This window comes from Pseudopodoces humilis, chromosome 3 (genome assembly GCF_049639895.1).
Source record: "Pseudopodoces humilis isolate 2021_Gansu_Grassland_sample_001 chromosome 3, ASM4963989v1, whole genome shotgun sequence".
Taxonomy (NCBI): Eukaryota; Metazoa; Chordata; class Aves; order Passeriformes; family Paridae; genus Pseudopodoces; species Pseudopodoces humilis.
This window is the reverse complement of record NC_142202.1, coordinates 1,908,419-1,927,409: the sequence shown is the minus strand read 5'-3', so window position 1 is coordinate 1,927,409 and position 18,991 is coordinate 1,908,419.

Genomic DNA, 18,991 nt, shown 5'->3' with positions numbered 1-18,991 from the left:
GAAAAATATGCAAGAGCTTGTTAATGTTTTCTTCTTCTATATGTCTTGCTTATAAAATGGACCATTACTGGCTTCTGTTTGCATTCATTTTTAATATGGAAATCATTTTGCTAGTCGGAAAATTAGTAATAGCTTTTGTGAAGTTGTTTAAGTGAACAGAACATGTGTTTAATGGTTTGTGGGGATCTAAGTTGGAGCAGCTAAAGATTTGGTATAGAACCCGTGCTAACATGGTTTTGTATTAAAAGCCCATTTTGGGACACCTACCAAAAATAATGTGCTATGGAAGGAAATTGGTAGGTGCTTGGCTAGGTATCATATGAGTTTTTAAACCTATCAAATGTGTTTTTATTCTAAAAATGAATTCAGATTTCTTTATTAAAAAACAATCTCTTATCACAGTATTGTTCATCATTAAGACTTGAACCTCCCTCTGTGCTACAGGACTGAGCTACTGCCATTTTAAAAAATAAACTACAAAAAAAATCCCCAAAAGTCAGAGGTGTTAAAATCTACTCCTAGTATATTTTGGTTGCTTGAGATCTGTGGTTCTGGCTTTTTGCTGTCCTTTCCTTTCTGTTGAGAGTTATGGTAGAGCTTCCTTTTTGTCATTTTTCTTCACATCTATTGTCTTTTTGTATTCCCTGGAGGAAAAGCCAAATGCCAAGCTGATACATAATTACAAATACACCTCACTGTATTCCATTAAGACTGTATTTCATTAAAAAAAATCTCAAAATCCCAAAGCTATCACAGCTAATGATGTTTGATGCCTGCTGATTGAAATTATGACTAACAGAATAATAGCTGTTACATGTGCTTGCTTAGGTTGTTGTCTCACAGAATCATGTCTAAAAGATACATTTAAGTCTGACCACAGGGAATCAGGTCCTTGGAGATCAGCTTTCTATGGTAGTCTCATGATATTCTGGGGAAAAAAAAAATACTGGGAACGACATTACTTTTAAGATTAATTGCCCCTGTATCGAACTGTTGATCAGTAGTAGGTTGAGGAAATGGTTTCATTTTTTCTTACTGGCTTCATACAGCAGTGAACCAGGGTGTGCTCACAGGGACCCACCACTGCATAGGCACCTCTTAGAGGGATAAAAGGAAATTTTTATCTGGTGGAAATGGCTGAAAGTGGGAGTTGCTGAAGAGTAGTTCCAAAGTCAGGATTTATTCTGTTTGGCAGGCGGCAAGAAACAGTCAAAATGGACAACATAAAGCGCTGAAGGTCAGAGGAGAGCGCTTTGCTAAATCAGCATCCTTTGATGCTTTAATGAGCATTTTTTGATTATTCATCCAATTATATAATACTTTAAACTGATTTTACTTGCAAATATATTGCCCATTCCCAAGTCAAATGTGCCAGAGAACTCTGCAGTTTTTCATTTCCACAATATTTCATGACTTTTAGTGAAGTCATTATAATAGTGGCCTTTACTTTTTACAATAAATCCCAGGCATCGGTTATATACTTAGAAATATGAGACATTATTTGTGACTTTGGAGATGCTAATATAGACTTTTTTTTTTCCCTAAAAACTTTTTTTGCAGTTACAAGGAGTGTCTTTCTGGGACTGAGTTAATGAAGTCCTTGAATTTGTGTTGGGTCAGAATCTGCTCTGGTGCTGCCCATTTCTTACACAAGAGATTTAAAATGTTCAAGAAGCTTTGCTTCCGTACCCCTGACTTTGCTGGCAGTGAAGCCCAACTTTTCCCAAAAGGAAACTGGAATCAGCTCACCCTGATTTCCACAGCTATCCCCCACCCCAGGCTGGAGGGCTTAAATTGCTTCACCCAGTGTAAAATGCTACTCTGCAGAGCTTGGGTTTGAGCACCCACCTCAGCAATTGCAGAGTCTCTGGCACTTGACCTGGGAATATGCCTGGGTGAAGGGAGGATGAAATTGCTGCTTTTAGCTGCTGTTGATGGTGCTCTGATTTAGCTATATCAGGTAGCTGAAGTTTGGCCATCTCCAGGCTCTTCCTCACAAATTAATTCTTGGCTATTATCCTCTTCGGTACTTTTCCCTTTCTTTTTCATTTAAAATTCAAACTAATCTAAACCTTGGCTAACATTCTTTCCCAGGTTAGAAAAATCTTAACCAGCCTGATGTTACAGTGTTAATTGTGAGCAGCTCCTTTGTGCCCAGCCAGTGGGAGGGTTCTACTGAAGCCCTTTACTTGCAGCCCAAAACAAGTCAGTGATTAAAAGGCAGCATCCCTGGAATTTGCCTTTCTGCTCCCTGGAATTGCTGTTCCCATGGTAAATGCTGAGATGCAGGAGGCCAGGCCCTTCAGCATCAATCACACCGGTGATTAGTGACATGGACTCGCACAGGAGTGATCTGCATCATCTTTCTTTCTGAAGCTGTTGCTGCCATGGTGGCTTTCTCTGATGGAAGGCCAATAGTTCTGCTTCCCCTCAGAAATTATTATCAGATGCAAGGAATGAATCACAAGAGAAATTCTTGCATCAAAGCTGCTGAAGCCAGCTGTTATGGGAGTTTCAGGCAATATCTGCTTCTGTAGCCTGGCTGCAAAAGCTGCTTGAGACAAATGCAGCAGCAGTTGGGAAAGACAAGTACAGGTTCATTAGCTCTGATTTTCAGCTGTTTGACTGGTTTAGTTTCTAGGAGGCATTACCCTTTTCCAGGGGATTGATGTAGCCTTTTCCATGTGTGACAATCCATTTTAGGATCCTGAAGGATCCCCAGCTCCCAGACTGCCGTGTGCTGCTGACAGGAGTTGCAGCATCTCTTACCCCAGGAGCAGGAATTGTGCATGCAGAGTGAGTACCTTTATAAATGAGAGAGTCCTGCCAAGTTGAGCTATCCTTGGGATTTAATAGATGTCCCAAAACACAGCAGATGTCTTGGGCCTTGCACAGAACTGTGCCATTGTTATTAAGAACAGTCTTGGGCTCTCTAAAGACCTTCCTGTAACCCTGCAGAGCAAACCTGATACTGCCAGTCCTTCATACGGATTGTTTTCCATCCCTGGGCTCTGAGGCTGCAGCCAACAGGTATCAAGAGTGCACCCTGCCAACATTTTCCAATTACATGTGGCACAAACACAGACTTCCAAGTACTGTATTAAAAAAAAGCTGTCAGATCCCTGAAATCGCCAAAGCAGAGGAGTTAAAATACTTCAGAAAGAGGGCTAAGAATGGCTTTCTGTGGTGTAAATAATATTCTTGAATTTCAGTGTGTTTCATGTTGGGCTGTTTCCCTCTGGTGTTTACTTTTGTCCCATTTCCCATCAAGTAAGAGCAGCTACAACCTTGAAACAACCTTTCTGCCATCTTTAGCTGGGAGCACACATCGCAGTAGAGGGTATTTCTCATTTAAGAGCTTAAAAACAATTATTTGGGTGAGTAATATTGATCTGAGGATTGTGTTCAAAGTACAAGTGTGTGTAAACTAGTGGGTTTAGAGAAAGCTAACATGGCATAGAGAAAGTTGGTACATGGCTTCAAGTAATTCACTTCAAAATGGTGCTCGAGCGTTATTGTGGATTCTGCTGAGTGGTTTGTGTCGTGTTTGGAGATCTATATTCTCAGAAGAGATACACTGCATGGTTTACGTAGAATCAAATTATACCCACTTTGATGGTAACTGCCAGCAATGAGAGTGACCCCTTTCCTCCAGCTGATATTAAAAATGTTCTTTGATATGATGGGAATTAGTCAAATACTGTGATTTTTGTAAAAGCTTGAAAGTAGGTGAGATGTTCTGCTGCTGTGTGGGAGAAAATATATTATTTAACATAAGAAACTATGCCTGGTACATTAAAGAGGACTGGTTGGCTTGAATGCATTTGAATTCTTTATCATGACAGTTTGTGCTGCTAATGAGGTGCTGTTGGGAGTGAAAGCCATTTTGCAGACTTGCTTCCTCAGCCATTTTGCATGGTAATGAATCCCCTCCAAGCTTGGGGCCAAAGGATTTGCCTTTCTCCTGTGGAAGGAGACCCCTCACACCGGCAGCAGCTGCAATTAGAGCTTTGCTGGAAGGGCCTGTGCTATCCTGTACGTGCAACTCGTGGGTGTGCAGTGGGAAGAAAGCCACTTTGGGAGCAAAATGCACACACTTGCCTTCTAAAGTTACTCAGAACAGAGTTTTTCAAGTGCTTAAAGTATTTTATCCTGCATTTATTTCAATTATTATGAATTATACTTATATATCACTCATTATAATCTGTACTATGCCATATTTTCTCCTGAACCTGTACTGCTTTCAGCTTTTACTCTCCTATGGCACATCCATAACCAAATAAGCCGTTCCCTTCTGAGTAATGCCTTTCTCTCTCAGCTGTTTCCCTCAGGGCTGCACACCACAACATATACACCCTGGTCCTGAAAGAAAAGCATTCCCCCTGTGCCTTCACTCAGAACAGCAAGACATTTAATCACTTGTCAAGCCTGTCTGATAGGCTGGCACGTTTAAACCTTAAATCAGAATGGGTTTGGTGTTTGGGGTTGGTTGGTTTTTTATTTCCTTTTTCCCCCTACGCTAACAAACCTCAGGCAGGGAGATGTGACAGCTCGGCTTAGCACCAGCACAGGCAGCTCTCAGGGATGTGAAGGGACAAGATCTCTGCTGTTGGATTACAGCAGCACCATCACAGTGATCTATATTGCTCATTATCCACTTTAATATTCCCTCAGCGTGCACCAGACGTGATGGATTTTATCATCAGCTGGTATCTTTGATTCAGCTGCATTTATTTCACCAGGACTCTACAGATGTCTGCAAACCAGTACCTGGCCTTAGATGTTAAACAAACAACAAAATGTCTTCTGATCAAATATGCTGCTGAGGTATCTCTTTTTTAATCTTCTATTTCCAGTTTTAATTGCCTTTTTTCCTTACAAAATCTCATTATAAATGATCTCTCTCCCCTCTGCCTTTCCACAGAGTGCAGGAGCTTTATTTTATTTCTTAACAGCAGCTATCACAATGCCTCTGAAAAAATGAATTGATTAGAAATGTTTTAAGAGTGGCTATTTTCCTCTAAACAGGAAGCAGATTGAGCAACATACAAGTATTCTTCATAAAAATCATTCAGCTGAAGTTAATGAATGTGAGCATGAGGGGATCAATCAGCCCCGTGTAGGAAATGATACGTAAACACATCATGCCAAGAGCTCACCACAACTTCATCTCTGATGCCTGAACAAAGTCAAGCCATAATTTAGCCCCCAAATCTTACCAGGTGCTGCTTAGAGGTAAATCTGTGCTTGAGTGGAGTGTGGTTTACAGCCAAAATTATGGGTTTGAGGTGGGTTGCAGGGAGGATCCAAAAAAGAAAACCCCTCAAACCTTCAGCTCTTCTGGAGAAACCTTGTCAATACAGTACCAGGATCTGTTGAGATGGAAACCTGAAACCTTTTAGGGCTGGTTGGTTTTCTCTTGTTAGAAATATCTTGAAACATTTCTTAAATGGCAGAAAAGTTGAATGCTATTTTCCATGGAGTGAAGGAGACAGTGCTTACTTAGCAGTGACCTGCTTGCCCCTAACCAAATGGCATTTGACTTTTGTTTTTGTTTTCCAAACATTTGCTCTAAAATGAAATGGCAGGTTTGGGTTGGTGTTGGTTGGGTTTGGGTCTTTTGTTTGTTTAGAGTTGTTGGGGTTTTTTTGTGGTGGTGGTAAAAATTCCTTTGCTCTGCTTTCTGACTTGTTTTTGCATTCCTTCTGTTCACATTCTGTCCACACAGCTCTGGACTGGAATGAGTATATGTCCCTCGATAACAATCAGGGAAATTTTTATTCCTGGCTGCAAGTCACTTCATTCAGAAGTGCTTTTTAATTGCAAGGGGCTTCCACTAAATGGAAGATAGCTGGGATTAATTTCTGTGTGGAGAAGCTAATTGTGTTTAATATTCGACCTTGCCTGCCATTGAGCTGCCAGAGCCATCAGGAACAAACATGAAGTCTGGCTGGAGCAGCTGAGCTCATCCTGGCAACCATTAGGAAAAAAACCCCACCAAAATACCAAAATCTGTGGGGGAGGGAGGCTGTGAGAGCATGGCCATCTCCACAGCCTCTTCCTCAAAAGCAGAGTTGAAATTTCTGTCTGTGGCACAAGAACAGTGCATGGAGTAATAGTATTGTGAAGCCATGGCTGGTTTTATTCCTAGAGCTACTGTCATTTTCCCTAGTCCTGCTCGCCTTAGGCCAGAGGGGTAGAGCAGCTACTTGTTTCCATGGAGATGCTTTTTTAGCAGGAGAACTTGGCCTTGTGTGTCTCTGAGACAGCAAAGAGCTGATTTTTCCATCACTGCTCCTGGAAGGACATCGTGGGTGAATCCTAAACCTTGAGGGGAGAGTTGGATGTTAAAAATGGTCATCAGCACATTGGGATTTTACACTCCAACTCCCAGAAGTCATAAACCACTCCTTCACATCTGGAGCTGCTGAAAGTCTAAGTGTGGATCTCCATAACAATCCTGTGGCTTTAAAAAATGGGAAATGCAGCAGATGAGAGAGTAATGGCAGTGTCTTCTTGTGGGATTTTTAGGAATGTGTAGACTTGGAATCAAGGCCCTTTGAAGACAAGGGAGACAGCAACATAAAGGGTGGGTGGATTGGCTTATGTTAAACACATCATTGATCTTGAGGCTTTCTTAAAACTCCTGATCCTCTTACCTTGCAAAACTAATGGGGCAGTCAGGGCTTGGTTAATCCATTGAAACAAAGGGGAGAAGGTTTCCTGTTGGCTTCGGTAAGAAATACCTGTGGCTCTGCTCTTGCAGCAAATGAAAGACTTCTAGATGTGCGATATTGGCAATGAAAATTGAGAGGCTGCTCCTGTGGGAATTAATGTCTTTCCATTGGCATTAGTGAAAGTAAGATCAGGCTCACAAAAGTTAAAAAAAATCCCTTCTGTTTTCAAAATGAAATAAAAATCAAAGCCAAAATTTGGATGAAGGTATTGGTGATCCGTGCAAAACTTGTGGAAGTGATCCAGTCCGGGTTTTCCCCCATGCCGGTGTCCAAGCAAGATCCAGTCTGGGTTTTCCCCCATTTTCGCTGCCTGCCCTGTTCCCCGAGATTTTGTGCAAGAGAAATGAGGGGGAAAAGTCAAGTTTTTTGGAGGGAAGTTGGGGCAAGGTTTGGAAGCATCTTATACTCAGCTTTCCCTTAGGCAGCAGCTGCTTCCCTCTTGCCTAAGTATTTCCAACTAATTGGGCTTATGGCAGGAACTCCATGTGAGAATTTACAGCCAAAATGGCCTCAAAGAAGAAAACAGCAAATGCAGACAAATTCAGTGAAGTACTTTATCCTGCCTGACAGTGATAATTACTGGCACAGGTATCCAGACAGGATTCTACCAAAATGTGGATGCTCTTTAGTGCAGTATTCAGGTTTTCCACTTCAGGATAAAACCAAACAAAACCAACCCCTAAGAGATATCTGTTCAATTTTTAAATACTTATTCCCCAGCCTGAATTAATTTTTGTGGCCACATTTGTGTTTCCCTAAACAAAAGTTCCGTTTTAATAATCTTGCAGCTCCCAAATAACTTTTAAAATTGGCGTGACATCTTTTTAAGGAAATTAGAAGCAAGGATGAGCATTTTACAGTGCTTCAGATGCTGCCCAATGTCATCTTTTCTCCAGTAATAAGGCCAGCATGCTTTCAAGGACTATTCCAAATATCCCATTTTTTAGAGGAATTGCCAACAGAGAAACCATCCTTCATCTTTAATTATTTAGGAGAGAGACTGCCAGCAGCAAGAGCCCAAGCACAAACCTATCAAATGAATGGCAGCAATTTCTGGGCCAGTATCTACTGGGGTTTCTTCACAGCAAACAAAGCCTGAACACTCCCAATTACAGATGTGTCCAGGGCAGCTTTTAATGGGATGGGACCCCTCCTGCCTTGGCAACGAAGCTGCTTCTCTTGGCAGGATAAAGAAAGCTACTCTTGGAATAAGGTCTAATTTCCATTTCTCAAGTGCAAGAGGAGTTTATTCTTGGTACCTCCCTTGCCTTCTTCACCTCTAGCTGAACTTCTTGGTTTCTTCTTTACCAGTTCTCTGATTCCAATGGGGTCACTAATTTGCAGGTGTGATTTTTGTGGCTGTAGAGCTGCAGGAGATGCTCAGTCATGGCTTCTGTGGTGATTACAAACCCCAGGAAAATGAGGTGGTTTTCAGACAAATTATGGCATAGTTTGTATTTGGAAAACAGGCCAGATATTTGTGATAAATACCTCGACACATAAATTGTCAGAAAGTTCCAGACTGAAGGGGAAGAGTGTGGGTCAGAGGTTTGTGGTACAAACCAGGATCTAGTTGCTGCAGGGTTAATAGTGTCAAGATGATATTTGCATTAACTAGCTAATAATTTAATTCATCTGCATGTTAAATGTCTGATTTTTATGTTAATTGGACATATTTCTGGCAAGGGAAAAATAACATCTGACAGTGACATTTAATGTCATTTGAATCTGGCTAATGTCGAAGCTGTAATTTCTGTTGTGGTGTTAAGGGTGAAAACAGAAGTGTTCAGTGCTTTGGTAGCAACTCCCGCATCCCACAACTGCAGGGAGAGATGGGCAGAACTCAGCCTGCCTTGTCTGGCTGTGCCACTGCTGTCCTTTCATTCTCTTCTAATGATGAAAACACAAGGATACAGTTTCTCCTCTTCCCTCTGCCCTCCATTGTGCTCTCTTGTCAGCTAGAACAGGAGTTGAAAAAAAAGCTGTGTAATTTGCCAAACCCGATAACTTAATGCCTTGTCTTGGTGGGGTTACTAGGCTTGCATTTTACATCACAGTATTTTAAAGCAGTTCTTCATTGCTAAAATCCTAAACTTTAAATTTTAGAAGTGGAGAACTGAGGGGAAAGTGTTCCTTCATATTAATAATTAAATGGCAACAAACAAACCAACCCATTTCTTTTTCTACCACCTTAATAAGAAGGAAGTAGCACAAGGTGGTTTGTGCAGGGGTTGGTTTGCTTGCAGGGAAAGACCGGACGATCTGAGAGCCTGAGACCCTCAAATGATGGATGCCTGGGTTCAGCAAGGCACTTGCACACGTGACTAACCTTAAACACCTTGGACAAAATCATTGCTGCCCAGAAGTCAGTATCATTGAACTCTGGTTCCTCCAGTGCAGACACTGGATCATCCATTGCATGCATTGCTGTTCCTTGCCAAGCAGCAGCATAAATGTACCCTGTTGGAAGGTGTTATTTGTGTTGTAAATTGATGTGTGCATGGAGAGATTTCTCTCTCAGCTGTTGGGAGGGAGAAGCATTCTTGTAGTTTGTGGTATCTTACAAGCTTGCAAATATTACTCAGCAAACAGAAGGTCTGAGCCTGTGGGGGTGTAAATGAGCTTTGTTTCATTGATTTCCATGGCTCTGTGCCAGTTCACTGAAGGACAAGATAAACTTCTGAATTTTGCCGTGCTGCTTTGCTGTTGTTCCCAAAAGCTGCTCAGAGCAATCTGAGGCTGTTTCTGTCCCATGAGCTGCTGACAGCAGAGTCCCCAGCCCAGAGCTGAGTTGCTGTGCCCAGGAGCCAGGCAGGGTCCTGGAGGATCTGGGCTCCACTTCTCCTGTATCAGCCAAGGGGTGTCTCAGTCACAACAGCAAGCTGGCACCAAAGTTTACCTGCTTGCCACAGCTGGGTTTTGGTAGGAGGCTCATAAAAATGTTTTAAATCCAGAGGCATGGGATGTGTCTGAAGCATGGAAATACCAGCATTCTTTTGTTAGCTGAAAGAAAATCAGAAAGAGGATGGGTGGATGAATGAAGCCTTACTTCTGTCCCAGGTAGAAGAACCTACCTCCAGCTTGGCTCAGCACTGTTGGAGAGTTAAAAGAGTTAGGGCCCAGAGCTATTGCTTCTTAACGCCTCATTTATCTTCCTGGCTATGGGCAATTGGATTGCATTCCCTTAAATCGGGGAACAGCATTGCCTGCTTTGATGTAGTGACCTGAAAGACACACTGAGGAAGTGGGAGACTCGAGAAGCTTTCTCTCTTTTTTTGCATCTCCAGAATCCTGGTTTAGAGGCACCATAAATCAATCACCTCTTACCACCACATTGTAAAGAGGACAAGTGAGAGAGCTGGGCTAAGAATACAGGACTTTAACTTCATATTCCAGTGACAAGGTGCTTGCCAGAAGAGGGGAGGCAGATTTGGCTGGATTTGGACAGTAAAGATCTGGATGTGTTTAGGGAGAAGCCTGTGTTAAAGCTACAGTGACAGGAGCGGAGGTGTGTTGATGTTCTATCTGGAAAACCAACCCAAATGTTGCGTTACATACAAAATATGCATAGTTTGAGACAGTGATTTAGACACCTAAGAAGCTTCACTTTGGAGCCAGCATTTACTGATGAGTTATTGACTGTATCTATAGCTCACTGAACAGAGCCCCAGCTCAAATAATTTGTTTGCTATTGACAGGAGCTGAGGTTGAAGTAAATTAATTTAGTCAAGCTCATCGATTTTTCAGCACTTATGAAGAAGAGAGGTAACATTATCTAGGTGTTGCAATCACAGGGCTTCTCTCAAAGGGTTGTATTCTACTTCCTCTGAAGGTAATTCAAGGAAGATGATAACTGTGTGTGCGCCTGCTGCATTTTTCCAAAGAGGAGCCAGTTCTGACACCGCAGTTAAATTAAGGGTGACGTTTTACCAAGGGCTGAAACGTTTTTGAAAATCAGAGAGATGTAGTCATGGTAGCTATAGAGATTCCACAATCTCAACAAAATGAACAGTAAAACTCCAGGAGCAGGAATTTTACGGCTTCAAAGGGTATTTGTGTTCTGTCTCCTGTCTGGAAATACAGTGTGATCAGAACTACAAGGTGGAATTTATCTCAACATGTCCGAGAGGAACACTGCTCGTAAATTATGACCTGTAATCCTACAATCCCTTTGTAGTTAGGACATGCCTCAGGGCTGGGGGAGGTTGCATAAGGCACCAGGGGTCTGGAGGAGAAGGGAAATGCCTGATGCTTGACTGAGTGCCTCTTCCTGGGGGCCAATTTGCCTTAATTCCCAGGGATGTCATGTTCCCATCACTGTCCTCTGAGTGGTGCCACCAGACTGATCCTCATCCTGCTGTTCACTCTGATGTGTCACATGAAGTGTCTGTGCCCTGATGGGGAAAGGAAGTTTTCTGTGTGAGGGCAGCTGAATTCTCTGAGCTGGGATCAGTGAATTTGTTCCTTGTTTTATTTATACCCTAGTACTGTGTAGCAGTTACTATCAAAAAAAGCCAACTTCTCCCCTTGTATCCTGAAACCCCCCTGGTCAGCCAGGCAGGCTGTTGCACTGCTAAAATCTTCCATTATTTACCTATGGATATCTCAATTGTTGCTATCCTTGATTGGGCTTGTTCTTTTCTTTATTAGTCTTCTGAGGGGGATTAAAATTAGCCAGATACTGATAAAAGAGCCGTTCAATCAAATGGAGATGCATTTATGTACAGAATAAATGCAGCTCTGCCCAAGTAATGAATCAGTGGAACTGTGAGTTTGTGTGGGCTCATATGCCAAGGACCTAGGGAGATGTTAGGACTGAGACTGCTAAGCCCAAATGACTTTGATTGACATTCACTGTTCATAAACAGTTTAATTTCATTTATTAACAAAATTAAACTAAAGAATTTAATTTATTGAAACTAGTGGGGGGAAAAGTATGCAAAAAATTACTTGTCTCATTTGCATGGAACTTCCTTAATGAACAAAATCCACAGAACCATGTTGTAAAGGATGGGAAATGGTGATTAATTGAGAAATTATCGAAATTTTATGTTGTATCTGGAATTATTAGAAAGTCTGGTGTGCTTTTCATCAGCCTCATTGATATCAAAGTGTTGAGTGCTCTGTGGTGCTTAGTAAGCACTTCTGTAGTGCCCTGTGGTTCGTATGTGCCTGGCTGCCATGGCACAGGTTTGTGACACATTCATTAGTCTTCATCTGTCACCAAAATGCACTTAGGCAGCATGGCCGTGCTTTAATCAAAGTCATTAATTACTCAAAAAGGACTTTTTGTGATGAGGGTGATGTAACTGCAATTACCTCTTATTTAAGTGTGAGGAAGGTGTGATAACTGCTCACTGTGTAGCTGGAGTCGAGCTGATGCTTGTTATGGTGTGCAGTGTAATTGCAATGTAGTTAAAATGCAGGGATTTCTAATATGAAAAGTACTTCATCTATCAAGTGGCACTAAGAGGTGGATCACTCACAGGAGCTTCCCAGTTCCATTACTCATCCTGTGGCAGAGCCCAGAGTTTGCAGCACTGTCGGTGCTCAGCTGCTCTGGGAGCTCACCTGTTCAAACACAGAACCTCTGCAGAACGAGCTCAGTGATGTTTACTCATTTGAAGTGATTTGGTGCTTCTGATTAAATGGTTATGTGTGACTTCAGGAGTAAAAATACCAGCTTCCTCTTTTTAAAGGATCTACCAAAGAATGTCTACATTGTAAATGTAATTGCTTGGCAGTTGTTTTCATCCTGGGACAAGTGTGATCATCTTCCAGAGGGAAAAACAAAACACAAAAGCCAACAGGGTCACGGGTTTCTTCAAGAATGTTGTATTTGCAGGCATCAAGACAAAACTGCTACCTGTAACTTTTATGGGAGGTATTAAGTAATGATAGAGAGGTTCAAAATGCCATAGAAGTTTAACTTCTGCAGCTTGCAAACAAATTTTCTGCAAGTGTAAAGGAAAAGTATCCTGTCCTGCTTTGGTGCTGAGCTAGAGAGGGAGTTAGAGTCTTTCTCTGCACAGGATGGCAAGAAGCACTGGGAGATTGCCTGGTCCCATTGCTGTGGGGAATCTCTGCTGCTGGAAGAGAGAGGTACGGCCACATTTATCCCAGGAGGATAAACTTGACTCCAGATGGATTAGGATTGGAAGTCTCACCCTGAAAGTTTGCAGAGTTAGGTTGTGTGTGAACAAAGACACATTGTGTTGTGTTTGTGTCTTGTTCACAACAAAGAGTTGTGAAGCTTGGGGCAGGGGTCCAACTATGCACACGTTAATTCCAGCTTCTGCTGCTTGTAACCACATAGGGAAATATCCCTTATTGTCTATGGCCATGTAGAAGCACCTGCAGCCACTTTCTCTTCAAGCTTTTGGAGGCATTTTATAAACAAGGGATATTTGCCTGGGTGCCAGCAGTTGTCCTGGGAGTGATACAGAAGTAATCCATTTATGCCAAATTGAGTTTGAATGTGTTGAATTTAGAGTATGAGGGCTCTAAATAATCAGGGAAATTAGAGCACAGGATGATCAGCAAGCAGACATGAGCAATGTGATCCAAATGCTCTCTGCTCCACGGGCAGAGATTGGGTCGATAACATTGTGCTGCAGGAGACAAAAAGGAGTTTGAATCATAAAGCAGCTGAAAACTTGCCAGACTAATTTTTCTTCCCCATTTTTTGCTTCTGTTTGAATGGCACAGAGCTCCCATAGCACAGATGCTGGGATGGAAACAGACGCAGAAAGGGAAACACCGAAATGTGGGGGTGTCCCAAACTAGTATCCAAATTGTGACATCCAGGAGCTGTGTGTTGTGAGAGAGGGAACTTTGTAGGGTGTTAGGAATGAGCTCTTGCCCATTTTTGGTCTCTTGTTAAATTTGTCATTGAGGACATAAAAAAAGCAATATTGGTCTGAGATTGCTCTGCAGCTGGGTGCTGTGGCTTTGTGGTTGACACCACCACATTCCTTCCATATCTGAGGCATGTACATCTTGCAGAGCTCTTGGTGGACTGATATGCACTAATTCAGTAGTTGCTGAAAGAAAGATGGAATAAGTAAAGTGAGTAGTAAAGATCCCTGCTAACTGCACAGAGCAGATACATTCCTTTCCCTTGAAATCCCCATTAATTTCTGGATTTGTTTAGGTAAAACAGTGTCTTTTGGTCTAAAAATATCAGAAGCACTGACCTTTATATACAAAGCAGGCCCTTTGGTAATTTTCCCCTCTATTTTTCATGGCATGTGGTCATTTGTTGTTCAAAGGCCTTTAAACTTTGTATTTGAAAACTTTAGATCCTTTTTCAAAGAAATTGTTAAGAAAGGGTTTGAGCCCATAGTCTTCCTAGTTAGAGATGGGATGTAAGAGTTCATTCTTTAGTTAAGGATTCCTTGATAGATTGCTGTTGAAAAAAAATAAGTGGAAAATGGCTAGCAAATATTTTTGATTCTTTGCAATTAAAATGCTACAGTATTTTTATTTTCAAATTAGCATGATGAGCTTTATGATATGAGGAATATTGGAGAAACTTTTTTGTATGTTGTTCATACGGGTGTTGTGACCATCAAACTGCAGCAAAGTGTCAGCACAGCCCAGGGCTGGTGGAGTCTGAGTGTCCTTTTATTTTTACTAGCTACATTTCAGATTGCTGACATCTTGTTGGGTTGTCTGATTAGTAGATGAACCCAGTCTTAAGAGCCTGATTTATTTTTTTTTCAGGCTAATCATACAAATGGAAATCACATTTATTGACAATAACCTTAGCAGTTTAGAATATTGGAATTGGAGTTTTCTCTGCTGTTGGGTTGAAACAGAAACAAAAGCCATCTGCTTTTCAGCTTTGTCAGTGGATATCCATCATCTCATGGGCAATTTTGTTCACTGTGCTCCCAGCTGATGTGTTTCCTCTGACTAAATTCCCTGGAAAAGCACAGAAATTGTATGTTTTCTTCTCTCAGAAATGGCAATGAGAAACACAACATAATACAGCTAAATAAATAAATTTCAGGCTATTAAGATGGAAAAAACCCCTTAAAATGTATCAGGTTAAAATGACATAGACATGAACCCAACCTGTGTGGCTGGCAGTGACCAGGTAAAGCAGCAGGCAGTGATTTTGAAATGTTTTGATTATTGTATTTTTACACCTTAGGGATATTTTAATGCAGCAATAACTTAAGGCTAATGTACTGTTAGCATTTTAATGAGTGCCTTGTAGCAATAGTTAAAGTCACAAAACGGTTTCTATTAAACTTTCCTGTTTTCAAACACTCCAAACTTTCTCTGTCAGCAGAGATGGTCTGGATTTGATCTATGCCCAAAGCAGATTTCCTGGGGTTTGTTACTCGCTTTTATGCATTATTTTAAAAAAGAAAAAGGCCTAGCTTCTTTTGAGTCATGGCCATCATAAAAACTGTCCTTTGTATTACAGTTAAGGTAAAATTGCAAATTTCCTCTTTTTGGGTTTTAGAGAGAGGAACCATTTAAATCTGAACCTCAGATCTGACCCAGAGCCACGTCCTGTGTGCATTTTCATGTGTTTTAGCCTCATGTTAGTGAGGACCCTGCCAGTAGGATGCGGGTTTGAACGTCTTGGTGTGCAGTTAACATTTCCTGTTTTACCATCTAGGAAGAATCAATCAGTCTTGCATATTCCATGTTTTTATAGACAACCCCATGTTTCTGAACAAAGAAAGGTGATTGTTTCTCTTTTTTAAAACCAAATGAGCTGGGATGCCTTTTGAATAGCTTCAGTGGCAAGCTGAAATTACTTGTAGATAGTTCATGCTTTTCTTTGCAGTGGCTGAAGAGCTTATTTCTCTTGTAGCTGATTCTGGCAGGTTTGATGTTCAAAAGGTCAATTGCATGAGAATAAAAAGAAAAGAACTTAAATAGCATCTTTGAACTAGACAGACGGTAAAATTAAAATTCTAAACGGTTGATATGAGGCTTGAAATGTCCCTTGAATCGAAGACTAGGAACAGTCCCCTCCTTCATGGAGGAATCTTGAGGGTTGGCTTTTCTGCCTTCTTTCCATGCAGCTATTTTATTATCCAATTACTGCCAGTAAAAGTTATTTCTTTTGTCTAGCAGCCATTTCTGAAAGTTCCGTGCCCCCTCTTGACCCCAGAAAACCTTCTTTCCTTCATTTCATTTGCCTCTGTTGTAAGCAGTCTTTGTATTCTTTGCTTCCTGTACTCCTTGATCTTCATAATCAATACTGCCTAAAGTTCACATCTAATTATTGAAATCACTTGGGAATCTCCAACATGCATAGAGGTGAGCAAAAGTGCAGTGCTCAGAGAAGGTAACACGTGGGATGGAGGTGTCTGCTTCTTCCCCCTCACTTTTCCAGCATCTGTGTGAGGTATAAATGTAACCTGCCTCAATTTACCTCTGTTTTGGGTCAGTATTTTAGTACAAGGTCTGCCAAGCAACTTTTTTCTCTTAAATTCCGTCTCAGCTCTAGTTAATGCATATCTTTGTCTGAGGAAAATAATCTACTTTCTGATAATATTTTTCCCATGCTTTAGAATTTGGGATCATCTCTGTTTCATCAATATCTGATTGGTTTTTTTTTCTCCAGTTCATTATTAAAGATATAAAATTGTATCGGTCAATGTGACAGCAAATATTGCTGTATCTATCCCTTCCACTTGGAGTCTGTATCCTTGGTTTCCTTTTTAAATAAAATTTTTCAGTGTTTTTCTGCATGTTAGCACATTGTTCAGGTATTGCCTTGCCAGATTCCTTACTTTAAAATTCCATGGTTATAACCAGGTGGTAAATTTTAGTCAAATTAAAAGCATCTTTCTCCTTCCCCATCTTTCCTCTTTGCTCCATCAAGCAATTTTTTCCTCATTTGTGTTTTTTGCAAAATAAAGCAGTTTGGGTTGTTGCCATAGTTGCTTTGAACTTTCATTTCTCAGGCCTGAGCATTGCAAACAGTTCTACAAATACCTCCTGCTAGTGATTTATTTTCATGAAAATGTTCAGCCTGTGCCAAACATGAGAGGGACCTTAACTGGAACACGGGTTCGGAGGTGTTGGAGGCAGAAGTATCCATGGAAACAAACTTCTCTGCAGATGTGCAGATGTCCTTCAGCCCTCCCAGCCAGAGGTGGGCTGTGCCATTGGTGAGAATTCTCCCCTGAACAGCACAGCCTGAGCCCTTGGAATGTCAGCTCTCAGCAAACCTCTGGCAGCTTCCCTGCACAGCTCCAGTTCTCTAAGGATGAAATCCTGGATCCAGCCCCTGCTATTGTCTTTGTAGGGAAAAGAGTTACCTTTCCTGAAGGCTTTACTGTCTCATGTGGCATCATTAGCTATTCCCTCCATTTTGCTCTTTTTTTTAAAGCAGCTGTATTAAATCCTTCCTTAACCTTCATCATTTCCACCTTTCTTGAGTCTGAGCTAATCCAAGCAAGGCCTGCAGCCACACTCGGCTTTCCTGGGTCAACCAAGTTCCAGTTAGGAATGTCATAGCTGGGATTAGGTGGACAAAATCATGAGAAGGAAGCAGCTCAGCACACATCTCATAAACCAGCCCTCAAGTAATTCTCCCTTAGTTCCTAAAAGAGGTCTCTAAAAGATGATGATGGGGGTTTTTTTCCCCCTTTTTACATTTTTTTATTTCTTCAAAATAAATCTAACCTTGAGCTCAGGTAAAGGCTTTTCACGTGGATAAAAGTTGGCAAAGAGAGATGGGAGCTGACAGCAGAATTGCTGACCTGCTGTCCCTCTCTTCATCCCGTTCTCTGGTTCATTCCTCTGTTTTTGTAGCTGAAATAGCTGACTATTGGTGAAGTAAATCGTTGGTTTAATAAACATTAACTAGGCAACATGTAATTATAGATGCAGCAGCAGAAAATAATAGCTTCTACATTAAGAAGTCTCAGTGCAAATAATGAATCTTAAAGCTACAGTAACTTTTTTGATAATGACCTCGAATATCCCAAAGGCTTCTGAGATGACTCATGGGGGGTTTTCCCAATTCCCATCGTGTTTGCTTCTCTCTGTAGTTCAGTTTTGTGCATTTGTTATACAGGACTTGGTACAAGCTGAGCAAAGGGTTCCCCGGGGGGAGTCCCTGTGGCTGCTTTGGCACCTCCTCAGTGCTGTGAGGGCTGAATCCCAGGAGCCATCTCAGACTCTTTCCAGCCATAATTTGCTCTTCCAAAATATGACAAGAGGCTCTTGCCAGCTGCAGTTCTTCTGTAAATGGGACAGTGAAAATAAATGGGATTTGTCGGACAACAGGTCAGAAAAAGCCTTTTAACTATGTTCTTTCTGTTTAACTTACTGACTTGATCATGGGGGAAATAAATTCTTCAGAGAGGTGTCCTCTGTTCTATCTTAATCTGTGGCACTTGGATTTTGTGCTCTGAAATAACTGCAAAAAAGTGAAGCTTCATTTATTGTTTGCTGAGTAAATCATGGTGTCCTATTACAGAAAGAGATTAAAACCATGTCAACTGTGAGCAAGCAGGGATTCCTGCACCTCCCTAAGCACTTTGCAGTGCAAAGGAGTGGGATTCCCTCTGGATCTGAGCCAGTGGGGTGAGTGAGTGTGATCCATGGATTTACCTTGGAGCATGGAACGGGCTTGCATTGGCAGAACACAGTACAGCAGGGAGGGGGCAGTGATGGCAGGGCATTACAAAGGCCTGATAAATGTCATGAATAATTAGATGCCTCCCTCAAGGACCGGTGTAGGCAGCTACAGAAATTGTTCCTGGATAATTCACAGTAGTGCTAGAGTTGCTGGTTTTCCCATAATCTGGTGGGATTGTAAGACATTTATTTTATAAAGGACTGAGAAATGTGGTCACTAGGGTCAGGATAATTATTAGTAATTATTATGGTAATTAATAGTGGCAATTATAGGACCAGTGGGCCCCATCCTTTCAATCAGCTGGCATGAGATGAGGATTTTTCAGCAGAAAAGAAGGAAGAAAAAGTATTCTTTGGTTTCCTGTGCTCATAGCCAGCCCTAGAGCAGAAATTTGTATCTGGGTTTGTGGCTGCTCTCTTATTTTTCCAGGATCATTTGTATAATCTGTTGACATCATTAGCTGATGTAGCTGTGTCTGACCTGCCTTTTGCTCAAAGTTTGCTGCTGCATTATCAGCCAGAGGAAAGCCTCGCGCCCGAAAGCTACGTGTGCTGCTCTAACAGGGCATCATCCTGTGCCTGCAAGCTTGTCCATAACGGGAAAATTATGATTAAAGAGCATTGTTCATGGGGAA